Genomic DNA, 20,157 nt, shown 5'->3' with positions numbered 1-20,157 from the left:
GTTCTTTCTCATTCTACAAAGTACAACGTTGTTTATCGTTGAAACTTGATTAGACATGAATATATATGAAGGACAAAGCAGTCTTAACTTGGTTTGAGTTAATGAATTCTTTTTATAGGAGAATCCGAATTCGTGCATAACTCATAAAATAGAGCTTATTTTCGGATTCCTGAAGAATGAGTCTGGTTCTTTCTCATAATACAAAGTTTGTTGTTTATTGTTGAAACTTCATCAGAAGTGAGGAAATAAATGAATGCCTATCAACAAATGTGGGATCTAAACTCTAGTGCTTCCTCTAAAATAATTTCCTTTCTCAATTTAGAAATGTGTGTGTGTAAGTCACAACACCCGTGACACCAAAACGGCTTTCTTTTCTCTACACTCTGCACTATGAGCACACACACCAAATCAGAAAGGCTTTTTTCTCTCTTTTCTACATTATGGACTGTGGGGACACAAAACCGCTCTCTCTCTTTTTTTTTTTTTATCGTGTGCCAGGGCGTTGTCTCACGTATTAGATTATGCTTAAGATACGAATGGGTTTATCAGTCACATCAGAATCCATACATACTGATCCTCCCGTAATAAAATGGTCGGATCTTATCAAACACACTTTGTTTCTTGTGACAATCAAGTCAGCGAAACAGCGTATACACGTCAAGACACTGAATCAAGTTTGCCACAAGAACTCATAAGTTTGGCAGTATTGCTCTGCCGTCAGCAATCATACACCCATTTTATTTTCGTGAGACATGTGCAAACACCTGTTCATCTACTGTTCTATCACTATGAATTAGTGATCTATTATCAATAAGGATACTTCTACAACTACTATCAAAGTATGTCCGGACTTCTTATGTTGTCAGTTGCTATATATGAATAAGTGGGTAGCTACTGACAAGCATTAAGCATGTCACACAGCCCAAACATATAACATTTCAGGACACACCACACAGTTAACAACCACAGTGAAGTGTCAAAGCCCAAACATGTAATGAAAAAATGAAAGGTATGACCTTTTAGAAGATATACAGCTTTACATGCTAGGGCAAGTACCTTTAGTTGTAGGAGGGGATTTTAACTGTATCTTGAGCAGGAAAGATAGAAAAAGAGCAGGGGTAGATTTTAAAGTGGATAAGACTTCGATTTTACTTCAGGGCATATGCAGGGATTTTAAGCTTACTGACTGTTTTAAAACCATGCATCCCAGAGAGGAGGGCTTCACCTGGTTTAGTCATGATGGCACCAGAGCCTCTCGCATTGATTATTTCTTTACTAGAGATTGCCCACCCACTGATGTTAGATTAACCCCTGTTTTCTTTTCAGACCACCTTATGCTCTCCTGCACCCTTTCACCCCCTTCTGGTGTGACGGTAGGAAGTGGTCTGTGGAAACTCAACTGTTCCCTGTTGGAGGATGAAATCATAGTCAGTCAGTACAGGGAATGTTATAAAGAGTGGCAGACCCTTCAAGACCTCTACGAAACACATGCACAATGGTGGGAAATGGTGAAGGAAACGACCCAGACTTTTTTTAAACAGCAAGGTAAACGTAAAAAAAGGAAAGAGAATAGATGTATGATGGGACTACATAAACGCTTACAGCGCTACTTTAAACTAAATCAGTGTGGCATAGACTTTAAAGAAGAAATCAAAGATGTCAAAAAGGAAATGTCAGTTTTAGCAGAAATAAAGAGTAAAGGAATTTTTGTAAGAAGCAGGGAGCAGGAAATTGAGGAAGGTGAAAAAGAAAGAAAGTTATAAATAAAAAGGAGTGTATTCAAAATCTAAAAAGAGAAGATGGGTTTTTAACAAAATCCACACAAGAGATGATTGAAACTGTACATACCTTTTATAGTAACATGTACAAAGAGAAACCAGTGCACTTGGAAACATCGGCAGAAATCTTAAAATTCGTTGACAAAACCGTAAAAGAGAATGCACACTTGACACAGAATTTTACTGCTTTAGAGTTAAAAAAATGCCTAACAGGTTTTAAGAGAAGTCGAGCTCCGGGTTTAGACGGGCTTCCTGCAGAATTCTATCTGACCTATTGGGACCTTTTATCATCAGACATTTTAGATGTTTTTAAAGATTTTGAAAAACTCGACCGACTGCCTGACAGTTTTAGAGTGGGAATAGTGACTCTACTTTATAAAAAAAATGATAAGACTGACCTAAAGAATTGGAGGCCCATCACACTTTTAAACTTTGACTGTAAACATTTTAGCAAGGTTTTAGCGACACGGATGTCCTCTGTTTTAGAGGAGGTAATTCACCCAGACCAAGCTTGTGCCATCTCAGGGAGACAACTCACCGACAGCCTCGTACTGATTCGAGACATCATTGATTACGCTAGAGACAGAAACACCCGGCTTGTCATCTTAAATTTAGACTTTGAAAAAGCATTTGATCGGGTCTCGCATCAATATCTCTTTCAGGTGTTGCAGCCATCGAAAAGGGCCCGATTGTTCCTACTTGGTGAGCTTTGCTTGGTTGAGACGCTTGCCCCCCCCCCCTGCTCCTCGGCTGACCAAGTAGAAACAATCTATTCGATGGCTGCCTTGTCTTTTACTCTGTGCAAAAGACAAGGCAGCCACAAACACCACAGGAACACCGTATTGAGGCTTTGTTCTGACCATTCATTCGGTGTCGCGTTTCTTTCAAGCAATTCTCCCGGTTAGCCCGCACTCGGCTCGCTCCCAGAGCCGTGTTAAAGTCCACTTCGCATTCACTCTCTTTTCTCAGCAGATTAAAAGAAAGTTTCATCTTGGGCTCCCTGAAACTTCCATCCTACACCGCTGTTTGCTTTTTCACAAGAGCAGAGGAGAGCGCACCGTTCCCAGCGGCACTGCAGTACCGGGTCGAGGCTTGGAGTGAACGGAGCAAGCTTCTTTTTCAACTCCTATTCTTAAAAATCCATTTAATATGTTGTCCTCGTATAGAGGACATATTAAACTGATAAGAACAGATACTACACTTGATCTTAGCCAAAAGGCCGAGAAGCGATAACTGTCCACTGTTTCAGGTCCGAGGGCCCTTGCTGGCACAATGCGCACTTGTAGCAGTGTTCTTTTTATGGCCATAGGTGGCCAGAGTGTCACGTTGCACCTCCGCCCACCCGCTGCACTGAGCACTCTTCAGCCCTTTTAAATGGTATAACTTTGCACTCCCGCATGCTCCAGCAAGCACCATTCAAGCAACAACTTTGCACTCCAGCTTCGAACATCGGCACAGTCGCAACAAGTAAGGCGACTCTACTCAGAGAAGTCACTCTGCAAAGTAGCAAGATTTCTTTTGCACAGACAGAAAGGGCTTCACCCGCAAAGGTAAAGCCTGCCAATAATAGAAACAACTCATTAGTGCTGCTCTCCACGGAAGTCTTTAGTAAAAGGCGAAAGACTTGTATGTTATGAAGAGAAACCAGAGTACGATTATCCGTCACTGCGGGAGCAGGGCATCAGGCGTGGTGAGCTTTGCTTGGTTGAGACGCTTGGTTGAGTCGATGGCTGCCTTGTCTTTTACTCTATGCAAAAGACAAGGCAGCAACAAAAACACCACGAGAATCCCGTATTGAGGCTTTGTTCTGACCGCTCATTCAGTGTCGCGTTTCTTTCAAGCAATTCTCCCGGTTAGCCCACACTCGGCTCGCTCCCATAGCCGTGTTAAAGTCTACTTCGCATTCACTCTCTTTTCTCTCTTGGGATTGGGATTGGGATTTTATCTATAAAATGAATTCCTTCACTCAAACTATGTTAAAACTGCTTTGTCGTTCATATTTACCATGTCTAGAAAGATTTATACAAAAAAAACAACGTTGTACTTTGCAGTAAAAGAAAGAGCAAATCTAAAGTTTCAGGAATCCGAGAATAAGCTTACTTTCATGAGTGCTTCACGATTTCGGATTTTGCTATAAAATGAATTCCTTCACTCAAACTAAAATAAAACTGCTAAACCGCTAATCTGTTACATGTAAGGCAGATGTCAAATTCACCGAAATAGGATCTAAGGGTATTCGGCCAATCGAGCTGTAGCAGCTTCGGTAAAAGAGTATAAGTTGAAGAGTTTGTGAATAAAGGTGTGCGCACACATAGTGAACTGTAGGAAAATAGGCAGGGAGCAATGCCGGCTGGGGTATATGTTCTTGTATGTTGTCTGACTGTTTGATTTGAATGTGTTGTGTAAGTGTCCTGTTGAATGTTTGGGCTTTGACACTTCACTGTGGTTGTTAACTGTGTGGTGTGTCCTGAAATGTTATATGTTTGGGCTGTGTGACATGCTTAATGCTTGTCAGTAGCTACCCACTTATTCATATATAGCAACTGACAACATAAGAAGTCTGGACATACTTTGATAGTAGTTGTAGAAGTATCCTTATTGATAATAGATAAACTAATTCATAGTGATAGAACAGTAGATGAACAGGTGCCTGCACGTCTCACGAAAATAAAATGGGTGTATGATTGCTGACGGCAGAGCAATACTGCCAAACTTATGAGTGCTTGTGGCAAACTTGATTCAGTGTCTTGACGTGTATACGCTGTTTCGCTGACTTGATTGTCACAAGAAACAAAGTGTGTTTGATAAGATCCGACCATTTTATTACGGGAGGATCAGTATGTATGGATTCTGATGTGACTGATAAACCCATTCGTATCTTAAGCATAATCTAATACGTGAGACAACGCCCTGGCACACAATCAAAAAAAAAAAGAGAGAGCGGTTTTGTGTCCCCACAGTCCATAATGTAGAAAAGAGAGAAAAAAGCCTTTCTGATTTGGTGTGTGTGCTCATAGTGCAGAGTGTAGAGAAAAGAGAGAAAAGAAAGCCGTTTTGGTGTCACGGGTGTTGTGACTTACACACACACATTTCTGAATTGAGAAAAGAAATTATTTTAGAGGAAGCAGTAGAGTTTAGATCCCACATTTGTTGATAGGCATTCATTTATTTCTTCACTTCTGATGAAGTTTCAACAATAAACAACAAACTTTGTATTATGAGAAAGAACCAGACTCATTCTTCAGGAATCCGAAAATAAGCACGAATTCGGATTCTCCTATAAAACGAATTAATTAACTCAAACCAAGTTAAGACTGCTTTTTCCTTCATATTTATTCATGTCTAATCAAGTTTCAACGATAAACAACGTTGTACTTTGTAGAATGAGAAAGAACTTCTTCAGCAATAAGCATCTCTCGACATATGACGAAATACAGATTTTGCTATAAAATTAATTTCTTCTATCAGCGTGACTTAAAACTGTTTGTCCTCCTTATTTATCCACTTCAAATCAAGTTTCAACAATTAAAAAAAAATTGTAGTTTGAGAAAGAACAACTTAATCTTCAGCAATCAGTATAAAAAGAGGGCAACAAAAGGTGCAAATGCCAACCATACATCACTAAAAGGTGGAGCGGAAGTATTCAGCGTCAAGTAGGTGTGAATGTTCGACCAAAATTTGTAAAAAGTGGGTAAGAAAAGGTTCGAATGCCCGACTAAATATTAACAAAAGCGGGAGGAGAGGTCTTCGGATGAGAGTGGGTGAGAATTTCCTACCATACAAGTATGGTGGAGAGGAAGCTGTGATTGGCCGACAATAGTAAAAAGCAGGTGAGAAAAGGTGCGAATGTCAAAACATACATGATCAAAACAGGGAGCGGAGGTGTTTGGCTGCAACAAGGTGTGAATGTCTACCCATAATTAATGAAAAACGGGCAACAAGTAGGTTCGAAATTCCAACCATACATCATCAAAAGCAGGAGTGGATGTGTTCGGCTTCAAGAAGGTATGAATGTCCATCAATAATTGCTATAAAACATGAAAGAAAATTTTCGAATATCAAACCGCACATAATCGTAAGCGGGAGAGGAGGTGTTCCGCTGCAAGAAGGTGTGAATATCCACCCATAATTACTGAAAAATGGGTAAGAAAAGGTGCGAATGCCCAACCATACATCATCAAAAGCAGGAGTGGATGTGTTCGGCTACAAGAAGGTTTGAATGTCCGACCATAGTTTGTAAAAAGCGGGTAAGAACAGGTTTGTATGCCCGACTGTACACAATCAAAAGAGGGAGCGGAGTTGTTCAGCTACAAGAAGGTGTGAAAGTCCGACCATGGTTTGTAAAAAGCGGGTAAGAACAGGTTCGTATGCCCGAATATACACCATCAAATGCGGGAGCGGAGGTGTTCGGCTGTGAGTAGGTGTGAATCTCCAACCATAATTGCTGAAAAATGTGTTAGAAAAGGTAAGAATGCCGGTCCATACATCATCAAAAGCGGGAGAAGTGGTGTTCGGCTGCAAGTAGGTGTGAATGTCCAGCCATAATTACTCACAAATGGGCCAGGACGAAAGCCACACTGCATCTCCTGAATCCGAGGCTCGATTATCCGACGGATCCTCCTCTCCAATACCCCCGAATAGACCTTACCAGGGAGGCTGAGGAGTGTGATACCCCTATAGTTGGAACACACCCTCCGGTCCCCCTTTTTAAAGAGGGGGACCACCACCCCAATCTGCCAGTCCAGAGGCACTGTCCCCGATGTCCACGCGATGCTGCAGAGGCGTGTCAGCCAAGACAGCCCTACAACATCCAGAGCCTTGAGAAACTCAGGACGGACCTCATCCACCCCCGGGGCCTTGCCACCGAGGAGCTTTTTGACCACCTCGGCAACCTCAGCCCCAGAAATGGGAGGCCCTGTCTCCGAGCTCTCCGACTCTGCCTCTTCCGAGCACGTGTTGGTAGGATTGAGGAGTTCCTCGAAGTACTCCCCCCACCGACTCACAACATCCCTAGTTGAGGTCAGCAAAGCCCCGTCCCCACTGTAAACAGTGTTGACTGTGAGCCGCTTCCCCCCCCTGAGACGCCGGATGGTGGACCAGAATCTCTTCGAGGCCGTCCGGAAATCGTTCTCCATGGTCTCACCGAACTCCTCCCAGGCCCGAGTTTTTGCCTCAGCAACCGCCGAAGCCGCAGCCCGTCTGGCCTGTCGGTACCTATCAGCTGCTTCCAGGGTCCCACTGGCCAAAAAGGCCCGATAGGACTCCTTCTTCAGCTTGACGGCTTCCCTCACCACTGGTGTCCACCAGCAGGTTCGAGGGTTGCCGCCACGACAGGCACCGACCACCTTACGGCCACAACTCCGATCAGCTGCCTCGGCAATGGAGTCACGGAACATGGCCCATTCGGACTCAATGTCCCCCACCTCCCCCGGGATATGGTTGAAGCTCTGCCGGAGGTGGGAGTTAAAGCTCCTTCTGACGGGGGATTCTGACAAACGCTCCCAGCAGACCCTCACAATACGTTTGGGCCTGCCAGGTCTGATCGGCATCCTCCCCCACCAGCGGAGCCAACTCACCACCAGGTGGTGATCAGTTGACAGCTCCGCCCCTCTCTTCACCCGAGTGTCCAGGACATACGGCCGCAAGTCCGATGATACAACCACAAAGTCGATCATCGAACTGCGGCCAAGGGTGTCCTGGTGCCAAGTGCACATATGGACACCCTTATGTCTGAACATGGTGTTCGTTATGGACAGTCCATGACCAGCACAGAAGTCCAACAACATAACACCACTCTGGTTCAGATCGGGGGGGCCGTTCCTCCCAATCACACCCCTCCAGGTCTCACTGTCATTGCCCACGTGAGCATTGAAGTCCCCCAGCAGAACGAGGGAGTCTCCGGTAGGAGCATTCTCCAGTGCCTCCCCCAGAGACTCCAAAAAGGGTGGGTACTCTGAACTGCTGTTTGGCGCATAGGCACAAACAAGTCAGGACTCGTCCCCCCACCCGAAGGCGGAGGGAGGCTACCCTCTCGTTCACTGGGGTAAACCCCAATGTACTGGCACACAGCCGGGGGGCAATAAGTATGCCCACACCTGCTCTGCGCCTCTCACCACGGGCAACTCCAGAGTGGAAGAGAGTCCAACCCCTCTCAAGAGGACTGGTTCCAGAGCCCAAGCCGTGCGTCGAGGTGAGTCCGACTATATCTAGCCGGAACCGCTCAGCCTCGCGCACCAGCTCCGGCTCCTTCCCCAACAGAGAGGTGACATTCCACGTCCCAAGAGCTAGCTTCAGTAGCCGAGGATCAGACCGCCAAGGCCTCTGCCTTCGGCCGCTACCCAGCTCACATCGCACCCAACCCCCTTGGCCCCTCCCACGGGTGGTGAGCCCGTCGGAAGAGGGGGACCCACGTCATCATTTCGGGCTATGCCCGACCGAGCCCCATGGGCACAGACCCGGCCACCAGGCGCCCGCTGCCGGGCCCCACCCCCGGGCCTGGCTCCGGGGGGAGGCCCCGGTGTCCCATATCCGGGCAAGGGATCACGAGGTCCAAATTTTTTGTTCATCATAAGGGGTCTTTTGAGCTGTTCTTTGTCTGGTCCCTCATCTAGGATCTGTTTGCCTTGGGTGACCCTACCAGGGGCTTAAAGCCCCGGGCAACATAGCTCCCAGACTCATTGGGGCACGCAAACTCCCCCACCACGATAAGGTGACAGCTCAGGAGGGAGAATCCCGACTATACACCATCAAATGCGGTAGCGGAGATGTTCGGCTGTGAGTAGGTGTGATTCTCCAACCATAATTGCTGAAAAATGTGTTAGAAAAGGTAAGAATGCCGGTCCATACATCATCAAAAGCGGGAGAGGTGGTGTTCGGCTGCAAGTAGGTGTGAATGTCCATCAATAATTGCTTTAAAACATGAAACAAAATTTTCGAATATCAAACCTTACATGATCATTAGCGGGAGAGGAGGTGTTCAGCTGCAAGAAGGTGTGAATATCCACCCATAATTACTGAAAAATGGGTAGGAAAAGATGCGAATGTCCAACCATAAATCATCAAAAGCAGGAGTGGAGTTGTTCAGCTACAAGAAGGTATGAAAGTCCAACCATGGTTTGTAAAAAGCGGGTAAGAAAAGGTTCGAATACCCGAATATATACCATCAAAAGCGGAAGCGGAGGTGTTCAGCTGCAAGAAGGTGTGAACGTCCGACCAAAGTTTGTAAAAAGCAGTTAAAAAAAGGTTTGAATATCCAACCGAACATAATCAAAAGCGGGAGCAGAGCTGTTCGACTGCAAGTAGGTGTGAATGTCAGATCATAATTGCTGAAAAATGTGATAGAAAAGACTAGAATGCCGGACAATACATCATCAAAAGCGGGAGAGGTGGTTTTTCGGCTGCAAGTAGGTGTGAATGTCCAGCCATAATCACTCACAAACGGGGGAAGAAAAGGTAGTATTTCCAGACCACACATGATCAAAACAGGGAATGGAGGTGGTTCAGCTGCAAGGTGTGAATGTCTGACTAAAGTTTGTAAAAACCGTGTAAGACAAGGGGCGAATGCCCGACAATGTATGATCAAAAGAGGGAGCGGAGGTTTTCGGCTGCAAGGTCTGAATGTCCAACCACAATTTGTAAAAATCGGGGAAGAAAAGGCTCGAAAGCCCGACTATACACCATCAAAAGCGGGAGCAGAGGTGTTCAGTTGCAAGAAGGTCTGAATATCCGACCAAAAATTAATGAAAAATGGGTAAGAAAAGGTGCAAATGCCAAATAATACATCATCAAAAGCAGGAGCGGATGTGTTCGGCTACAAGAAGGTTTGAATGTCCAACCATAGTAAGTAATAGGCGGGTAAGAAAAGGCTCGAATGCCACACTATATACCATCAAAAGCGGAAGCGGAGGTGTTCGGCTGCAAGACGGTGTGAACGTCCGACCAAAGTTTGTAAAAAGCAGTTAAGAAAATGTTCGAATATCCAACCAAACATAATCAAAAGCGGGAGCAGAGCTGTTCGACTGCAAGTAGGTGTGAATATCAGATCATAATTTGCAAAAAGCTGTTGAGAAAGGGTGAGAATGCCCGACTATACACTATCAAATGTGGGAGCGGAGTTGTTCGGCTGTGAGTAGGTGTGATTCTACAACCATAATTGCTGAAAAATGTGTTAGAAAAGGTAAGAATGCCGGACCATATATCACCAAAAGCGGGAGAGGTTGTGTTCGGCTGCAAGTAGGTGTGAATGTCCAGCCATAATTACTCACAAACGGGTAAGAAAGGGTACTAATGCCAGACCATATATGATCAAAACAGGGAGCGGAGGTGGTTCAGCTGCAAGAAGGTTTGAATGTCCGACTAAAGTTTGTAAAAAGCGGGTAAGACAAGGTGTGAATTCCCGACAATGTATGATCAAAAGAGGAGTGGAGGTTTTCGGCTGCAAGAAGGTCTGAATGTCCACCCATAATTACTGAAAAATGGGTAAGAAAAGGTGCGAAAGCCCAACCGCACATGATCATAAGTGGATGAGAAGGTGTTCGACTGCAAGTAGGTGTGAATGTAAGATCATAATTTGTAAAAAGCGGGTAAGAAAAGGTAAGAATGCCCAACCATAAATTATCAAAAGCGGCAGCAGAGTTTCGACTGGTATTTATCAATGTCTAGATAGATTTCAACAAAAAACAACGTTGTACTTTGCAGTAAAAGAAAGTGCAAATCAAAAGTTTTAGGAATCCGAGAATAAGCTTATTTTCATGAGTTCTGCACGATTTCGGATTTTATGTATAAAATTAATTCCTTCACGCAAACTAAGTTAACACTGCTTTGTCATTCATATGTACCCATTTCTACATATATTTCAAGCATAAACTTCCTCATACTACCCTGAATGAGAAAGAGCAACACTTGTGATTAAGCCATACGCCCCTTTTGAGGAGTTCTGCATGGTTTGGGATTTTATCTATAAAATTAATTCCTTCACTCAAACTATGTTAAAACGGCTTTTACCTTCATATTTATCAATGTCTCGATAGATTTAAACAAAAAAACAACGTTGTACTTTGCAATAAAAGAAAGAGCAAATCAAAAGTTTTAGGAATCCGAGAATAAGCTTATTTTCATGAGTTCTGCACGATTTCGGATTTTATGTATAAAATGAATTCATTCACTCAAACCAAGTTAAAACTGCTTTTTCCTTCATATTTATCAATGTCTAGATCGACTTCAACAAAGAACAACATTGTATTTTGCAGTAGAAGAAAGAGCAAAACTGAAGGATCAGGAATCCGAGAATAAGCTTCTTTTCATAAGTTCTGCATGATTTGGGATTTTATGTATAAAATTAATTCCTTCACTCAAACTAAGTTAACACTGCTTTGTCCTTCATATGTACCCATTTCTACATATATTTCAAGCATAAACTTCCTCATACTACCCTGAATGAGAAAGAGCCACACTTGTGATTAAGCCATACGCCCCTTTTGAGGAGTTCTGCATGATTTGGGATTTTATCTATAAAATCAATTCCTTCACTCAAACTATGTTAAAACGGCTTTTACCTTCATATTTATCAATGTCTCGATAGATTTAAACAAAAAAACAACGTTGTACTTTGCAGTAAAAGAAAGAGCCAATCAAAAGTTTTAGAAATCCGAGAATAAGCTTATTTTCATGAGTTCTGCACGATTTCGGATTTTATGTATAAAATGAATTCATTCACTCAAACCAAGTTAAAACTGCTTTTTCATTCATATTTATCAATGTCTAGATCGACTTCAACAAAGAACAACATTGTATTTTGCAGTAGAAGAAAGAGCAAAACTGAAGGATCAGGAATCCGAGAATAAGCTTATTTTCTTATGGGCAAGTGGGAACTGCTTTGTCCTTCGTATTTATCAATGTGTAGATGGATTTCAACTTCTTCTACTGCAAAGTCCAATGTTTTTCTTTGTTGAAGTCGATCTAGACATTGATGAATATGGAAGGACAAAGCAGTTTTAACTTGGTTTGAGCAAAGCAATTCATTTTATAGCAAAATCCGAAATCGTGCAGAACTCATGAAAGCAGGCTTATACTCGGATTCCTGAAACTTTAGATTTGCTCTTTCTTTTATTGCAAAGTACAACGTTGTTTTTTTGTTTAAATCTTTCTAGACATGGTAAATATGAAGGACAAATCAGTTTTAACATAGTTTGAGTGAAGTAATGCATTTTATAAGCAAAATCCCAAATCATGCAAAACTCACGAAAAGCTTTTTCTCGCTTTTCACTGCTTTTTACAAACTTTGGTCGGACGTTCACACCTTCTTGCATCCGAACACCTCCGCTTCCGCTTTTGATGATGTATATTCGGGCATTCGAACCTTTTATTACCCGCTTTTTACAAACCATTGTTGTACTTTCACACCTTCTTGCAGCCGAACACCACCTCTCCCGCTTTTGATGATGTATGGTCCAGTATTCTTACCTTTTCTAACACATTTTTCAGCAATTATGGTCGGACATTCACACCTACTCACAGCTGGACACCTCCGCTCCCGCTTTTGATCATACAATGTCGGGACATCGCTCCTTGTCTTACCAGCTTTTTACAAACTTTAGTCGAACATTCACACCTTCTTGCAGCTGAACACCTCCGCTCCCGCTTTTGATGATGTATAGTCGGGCTTTCGAGCCTTTTCTTACCCGGTTTTTACAAATTATGGTTGGACATTCAGACCTTGCAGCCGAACACCTCCGCTCTCTCTTTTGATCATACATTGTCGGGCATTCGCACCTTGTCTTACCCGCTTTTTACAAACTATAGTCAGACATTCACACCTTGCAGCTGAACCTCCGCTCCCTGTTTTGATCATGTATGGTCTGGCAATACTACCTTTTCTTCCCCCGTTTGTGATTAATTATGGCTGGACATTCAAACCTACTTGCAGTCGAACAGATCTGCTCCCGCTTTTGATTATGTTTGGTTGGATATTCGAACCTTTTCTTAACTGCTTTTTACAAACCATGGTCGTACTTTTACACCGTCTTGTAGCCGAACAACTCCGCTCTCGCTATTGATTTTGTACAGTCGGGTATTTTAACCTTTTCTTACCCGCTTTTTACCAACTATGGTCGGACATTCACACCGTCTTACAGCGGAACACCTCCGCTCCCGCTTTTTATGGTGTATAGTCGGGCATTTGAACCTTTTCTTACCCGCTATTTACAAACTATGGTAGGACATTCAAACTTTCGTGTATCCGAAAACCTCCGCTCTCTCTTTTGATCATACATTGTCGGACATTCGCACCTTTTCTTACCGGCTTTTTACAAACCATGGTCGGACTGTCACACCTTCTTGTAGCCGAACACATCCGCTCCCGCTATTGATTGTGTACAGTCGGGTATATTAACCTTTTCTTACCCGCTTTTTACCAAGTATGGTTGGACATTCACACCTTCGTACAGCGGAACACCTCCGCTCCCTCTTTTGATGGTGTATGTTCGGGCATTCAAACCTTTTCTTACCCGCTTTTTCCAAACTATGGTCGGCTATTCACAGCTTCCTCTCCATCCACCATACTTGTATGGTGGGATATTCACACCCACTTGCATCCAAAGACCTCCGCCCCAAATTTTGTTGATATTTAGTCGGACATTCGCACCTTACCCGCTTTTGGCAAACTATGGCCTTCTTGCAGCCAAACAACTCTGATCTTGCTTTTGATGATGTAAGGTTGGGCATTCAGACCTTGCTTCACCTGCTTTTCACCAAATATAGTCGGACATTCACACCTTCTTGCAGCCGAACACTTCCGCTCCACCTTTTAGTGTTCTATCACACCTTTTTTTTCACCGCATTTTATACATTATGGTTGGAAATTTTCAACCACTCTCATCCGAAGACCTCTCCTCCCGCTTTTGTTAATATATTTGAACTTTAGTTTGAAATTCAAACCTTCTTGCAGCTGAACCACCTCCGCTCCCTGTTTTGATCATATATGGTCTGGCTACTACCTTTTCTTACCCGTTTGTGAGTAATTATGGCTGGACATTCACACCTACTTGCAGTCGAACACAACCTCTCTCGCTTTTGATGATGTATGGACCGGCATTTTTACCTTTTCTAACACATTTTTCAGCAATTATGGTCGGAGATTCACACCTACTCACAGCCGAACAACTCCGCTCCCGCATTTGATGATGTATAGTCGGGCATTCTCACCCTTTCTCATCAGCTTTTTGCAAATTATGATCTGACATTCACACCTACTTGCAGTCGAACAGCTCTGCTCCCGCTTTTGATTATGTTTGGTTGGATATTCGAACCTTTTCTTAACTTCTTTTTACATATTTTGGTTGGATGTTCACACCTTCTTGTAGCCGAACACTTCCACTCCTGCTTTTGATGATGTATGGTTGGGCATTCACACCTTTTTTTTGCCCATTTTTCAGGAATTATGGGTGGATATTCACACCTTGCAGCTGAACACCTCCTATCCCACTTATGATCATGTGCGGTTTGATTTTCGAAAAGTTTCTTTCATGTTTTCTAGCAATTATTGATGGACATGTAGACCTTCTTGCAGCTGAACACCTCCGCTCCCGCTTTTGATGATACATTGTCAGGCATTCGCACCTTGTCTTACCCACTTTTTACAAACTTTAGTCGAACAGTCACACCTTTTTGCAGCCGAACACCACCTCTCCCGCTTTTGATGATGTATGGTCCAGCATTCTTACCTTTTCTAACACATTCTTCAGCAATTATGGTCGGACATTCACACCTACTCAGAGCCGAACACCTCCGCTCCCGCATTTGATGGTGTATAGTCGGGCATTCTCACCCTTTCTCATCAGCTTTTTACAAATTATGATCTGACATTCACACCTGCTTTTGATAACGTATTGTTAGGCATTCGCACCTTTTTTTTTTACCCATTTTTCATGAATTATGGGTGGACATTCACACCTTCTTGCAGCCGAACACCTCCTCTACCGCTTATGATCATGTGCGGTTTGATATTCGAAAATTTACTTTCTTGTTTTAAAGCAATTATTGATGGACATTCAAACCTTCTTTTTGATGGTGTATAGTTGGGCTTTCGAGCCTTTTCTTCCCGGTTTTTACAAACCATGGTCGGACTTTCACACCTTCTTGTAGCCGTACAACTCCGCTCCCGCTATTGATTGTGTACAGTCGGGTATTTTAACCTTTTCTTACCCGCTTTTTACCAACTATGGTCGGACATTCACACTGTCTTACAGCGGAACACCTCTGCTCCCGCTTTTGATGGTGTATAGTCGGGCATTCGAACCTTTTCTTACCCGCTTTTTACAAACTATGGTGGGACATTCAAACCTTCTTGTATCCGAAAACCTCCGCTCTCTCTTTTGATCATACATTGTCGGACATTCGCACCTTTTCTTACCCGCTTTTTACAAACCATGGTCGGACTTTCACATCTTCTTGTAGCCGAACACATCCGCTCCCGCTATTGATTTTGTACAGTCGGGTATTTTAACCTTTTCTTACCCGCTTTTTACAAACCATTGTTGGACTTTCACACCTTCTTGCAGCCGAACACCACCTCTCCCGCTTTTGATGATGTATGGTCCAGTATTCTTACCTTTTCTAACACATTTTTCAGCAATTATGGTCGGACATTCACACCTACTCACAGCTGGACACCTCCGCTCCCGCTTTTGATCATACAATGTCGGGACATCGCTCCTTGTCTTACCAGCTTTTTACAAACTTTAGTCGAACATTCACACCTTCTTGCAGCTGAACACCTCCGCTCCCGCTTTTGATGATGTATAGTCGGGCTTTCGAGCCTTTTCTTACCCGGTTTTTACAAATTATGGTTGGACATTCAGACCTTGCAGCCGAACACCTCCGCTCTCTCTTTTGATCATACATTGTCGGGCATTCGCACCTTGTCTTACCCGCTTTTTACAAACTATAGTCAGACATTCACACCTTGCAGCTGAACCTCCGCTCCCTGTTTTGATCATGTGTGGTCTGGCAATACTACCTTTTCTTCCCCCGTTTGTGAGTAATTATGGCTGGACAGTCACACCTACTTGCAGTCGAACAACTCCGCTCCCGCATTTGATGATGTATAGTCGGGCATTCTCACCCTTTCTCATCAGCTTTTTGCAAATTATGATCTGACATTCACACCTACTTGCAGTCGAACAGCTCTGCTCCCGCTTTTGATTATGTTTGGTTGGATATTCGAACCTTTTCTTAACTTCTTTTTACATATTTTGGTTGGACGTTCACACCTTCTTGTAGCCGAACACTTCCACTCCTGCTTTTGATGATGTATGGTTGGGCATTCACACCTTTTTTTTGCCCATTTTTCAGGAATTATGGGTGGACATTCACACCTTGCAGCTGAACACCTCCTATCCCACTTATGATCATGTGCGGTTTGATTTTCGAAAAGTTTCTTTCATGTTTTCTAGCAATTATTGATGGACATGTAGACCTTCTTGCAGCTGAACACCTCCGCTCCCGCTTTTGATCATACATTGTCAGGCATTCGCACCTTGTCTTACCCACTTTTTACAAACTTTAGTCGAACAGTCACACCTTTTTGCAGCCGAACACCACCTCTCCCGCTTTTGATGATGTATGGTCCAGCATTCTTACCTTTTCTAACACATTCTTCAGCAATTATGGTCGGACATTCACACCTACTCAGAGCCGAACACCTCCGCTCCCGCATTTGATGGTGTATAGTCGGGCATTCTCACCCTTTCTCATCAGCTTTTTACAAATTATGATCTGACATTCACACCTGCTTTTGATAATGTATTGTTAGGCATTCGCACCTTTTTTTTTACCCATTTTTCATGAATTATGGGTGGACATTCACACCTTCTTGCAGCCGAACACCTCCTCTACTGCTTATGATCATGTGCGGTTTGATATTCGAAAATTTACTTTCTTGTTTTAAAGCAATTATTGATGGACATTCAAACCTTCTTTTTGATGGTGTATAGTCGGGCTTTCGAGCCTTTTCTTCCCGGTTTTTACAAACCATGGTCGGACTTTCACACCTTCTTGTAGCCGTACAACTCCGCTCCCGCTATTGATTGTGTACAGTCGGGTATTTTAACCTTTTCTTACCCGCTTTTTACCAACTATGGTCGGACATTCACACCGTCTTACAGCGGAACACCTCTGCTCCCGCTTTTGATGGTGTATAGTCGGGCATTCCAACCTTTTCTTACCCGCTTTTTACAAACTATGGTGGGACATTCAAACCTTCTTGTATCCGAAAACCTCCGCTCTCTCTTTTGATCATACATTGTCGGACATTCGCACCTTTTCTTACCCGCTTTTTACAAACCATGGTCGGACTTTCACATCTTCTTGTAGCCGAACACATCCGCTCCCGCTATTGATTGTGTACAGTCGGGTATTTTAACCTTTTCTTACCCGCTTTTTACCAAGTATGGTCGGACATTCACACCTTCGTACAGCGGAACACCTCCGCTCCCTCTTTTGATGGTGTATGTTCGGGCATTCAAACCTTTTCTTACCCGCTTTTTCCAAACTATGGTCGGCTATTTACAGCTTCCTCTCCACCATACTTGTATGGTGGGATATTCACACCCACTTGCATCCGAAGACCTCCGCCCCAAATTTTGTTGATATTTAGTCGGACATTCGCACCTTACCCGCTTTTGGAAAACTATGGCCTTCTTGCAGCCAAACACCTCTGATCTCGCTTTTGATGATATAAGGTTGGGCATTCAGACCTTGCTTCACCTGCTTTTCACCAAATATAGTCGGACATTCACACCTTCTTGCAGCCGAACACTTCCGCTTTTAGTATTCTATGAGGCATTCACATATTTTTTTTCACCGTATTTTATAGATTATGGTTGGAAATTCTCACCCACTCTCATCCGAAGACCTCTCCTCCCGCTTTTGTTAATATATAGTCGGGCATTCGAACCTTTTCTTACCCGCTTTTTACAAATTATAGTCGAACATTCACACCTACTTGCAGCTGAATACTTCCGCTCCACCTTGTAGGTATGTATGGTTGGCATTTGCACCTCTTTTTATACTGATTGCTGAAGATTAAGTTGTACTTTCTCAAACTACAACTTTTTTTTATTTGTTGAAACTTGATTTGAAGTGGATAAATAAGGAGGACAAACAGTTTTAAGTCAGGCTGATAGAAGGAATTAATTTTATAGCAAAATCTGTACTTCGTCATATGTCGAGAGATGCTTATTGCTGAAGAAGTTCTTTCTCATTCTACAAAGTACAACGTTGTTTATCGTTGAAACTTGATTAGACATGAATAAATATGAAGGACAAAGCAGTCTTAACTTGGTTTGAGTTAATGAATTCGTTTTATAGGAGAATCCGAATTCGTGCATAACTCATAAAATAGAGCTTATTTTCGGATTCCTGAAGAATGATTCTGGTTCTTTCTAATAATACAAAGTTTGTTGTTTATTGTTGAAACTTCATCAGAAGTGAAGAAATAAATGAATGCCTATCAACAAATTGACCTTCTGTTGACCTTCGGGGAGGTGAGTATCTTCACTAGACTCACCTGTCTGCTCTTCCTCCTCATTTAGCGTAGCTCCACCCTCTGCCTGTGAATTCTCACAGACTTCAACACTGAGTGGTGAGGCCTCTACAGGCCCCTCCCCTTTTTGCTCCTCACTTCCAATCCAAGCTTTTGGCGGGAAGTTTGAATTTATTGGGTCAACCTCTTCACTTTGTTCACCAACTGCCACCTTTGGTCCTTCTCTTTGTTGGCTTGACTGTGGCTTTACCGTCTTTAATTTGTTGGCAAAAGATTTAGGGCAATCTCTGAAGAGGTGATTTAATTCTCCACAGAGATTACATTTCCTGCCATTTGGACACTCTCCAAAAGTTTGCCCAATTTCTCTGCTCTTCCCACATAACACCTTGGTACAAGCCTCAACCAGGTGCCCATGCTCACCACACTTGCGGCAGAACTTGGGCTGCCCCTGGTAGTGGATGTAACCTCGGTTTTCAAGGTGGCCAGAGTGTCGCCCACCCGCTGCACTGAGCACTCTTCAGCCCTTTTAAATGGTATAACTTTGCACTCCCGCACGCTCCAGCAAGCACCATTCAAGCAACAACTTTGCACTCCAGCTTCGAACATCGGCACAGTCGCAACAAGTAAGGCGACTCTACTCAGAGAAGTCACTCTGCACAGTAAAAAGATTTCTTTTGCACAGACAGAAAGGGCTTCACCCGCAAAGGTAAAGCCTGCCAAAAATAGAAACAACTCATTAGTGCTGCTCTCCACAGAAATCTTTAGTAAAAGGCGAAAGACTTGTACGTTATGAAGAGAAACCAGAGTACGATTATCCGTCACTGCGGGAGCAGGGCATCAGGCTTGTTGGCATAGCCACCTTCCCCATGGTGAGCTTTGCTTGGTTGAGACGCTTGCTCCCCCCCCCCCTTGCTCCTCGGCTGACCAAGTAGGAACAATCGGGCCCTATTCGATGGCTGCCTTGTCTTTTACTCTGTGCAAAAGACAAGGCAGCAACAAAAACACCACGAGAATCCCGTATTGAGGCTTTGTTCTGACCGCTCATTCGGGGTCGCATTTCTTTCAAGCAATTCTCCTGGTTAGCCCACACTCGGCTCGCTCCCATAGCCGTGTTAAAGTCTACTTCGCATTCACTCTCTTTTCCCATCAGATTCTTAGGATTTTATCTATAAAATGAATTCCTTCACTCAAACTATGTGAAAACTGCTTTGTCCTTAATATTTACCATGTCTAGAAAGATTTAAACAAAAAAAAACAACGTTGTACTTTGCAGTAAAAGAAAGAGCAAATCTAAAGTTTCAGGAATCCAAGAATAAGCTTACTTTCATGAGTTCTTCACGATTTCGGATTTTGCTATAAAATGAATTCCTTCACTCAAACTAAATTAAAACTGCTAAACCGCTAATCTCTTATATGTAAGGCAGATGTCAAATTCACCGAAATAGGATCAAAGGGTATTCGGCCAATCGAGCTGTAGCAACTTCGGTAAAAGAGTATAAGTTGAAGAGTTTGTGAATAAAGGTGTGCGCACACATAGTGTGCTGTACGAAAATAGGCAGGGAGCAATGCCGGCTGGGGTATATGTTCTTGTATGTTGTCTGACTGTTTGATTTGAATGTGTTGTGTAAGTGTCCTGTTGAATGTTACATGTTTGGGCTTTGACACGCTTCACTGTGGTTGTTAACTGTGTGGTGTGTCCTGAAATGTTATATGTTTGGGCTGTGTGACATGCTTAATGCTTGTCAGTAGCTACCCACTTATTCATATACTATCAAAGTATGTCCGGACTTCTTATGTTGTCAGTTCCCATCAAAAGCGGAAGCGGAGGTCTTCGGATGC

At 43.3% G+C, this 20,157-nt stretch overlaps 3 non-coding genes across 3 annotated transcripts; all 3 read right to left on the bottom strand.

Moving 5' to 3' along the window:
- Positions 1–2,825: 2,825 nt before the first annotated feature.
- Positions 2,826–3,009, bottom strand: LOC140274391 (U2 spliceosomal RNA). Its single transcript, XR_011908345.1, has one exon. It is a non-coding gene; the product is annotated as a U2 spliceosomal RNA (small nuclear RNA).
- Positions 3,010–3,317: 308 nt separating this feature from the next.
- On the bottom strand, positions 3,318–3,431 carry LOC140274160 (U5 spliceosomal RNA). The gene has a single exon (XR_011908138.1). It is a non-coding gene; the product is annotated as a U5 spliceosomal RNA (small nuclear RNA).
- A 15,582-nt stretch (positions 3,432–19,013) lies between these two features.
- LOC140274273 (U5 spliceosomal RNA) lies at positions 19,014–19,127 on the bottom strand. Its single transcript, XR_011908242.1, has one exon. It is a non-coding gene; the product is annotated as a U5 spliceosomal RNA (small nuclear RNA).
- Between the last annotated feature and the right edge of the window lie 1,030 nt (positions 19,128–20,157).

This window comes from Leuresthes tenuis, unplaced genomic scaffold, assembly GCF_036924035.1.
Source record: "Leuresthes tenuis unplaced genomic scaffold, fLeuTen1.0.hap1 SCAF_17, whole genome shotgun sequence".
NCBI lineage: Eukaryota > Metazoa > Chordata > Actinopteri > Atheriniformes > Atherinopsidae > Leuresthes > Leuresthes tenuis.
This window is presented reverse-complemented; position numbering and strand designations above follow the sequence as displayed.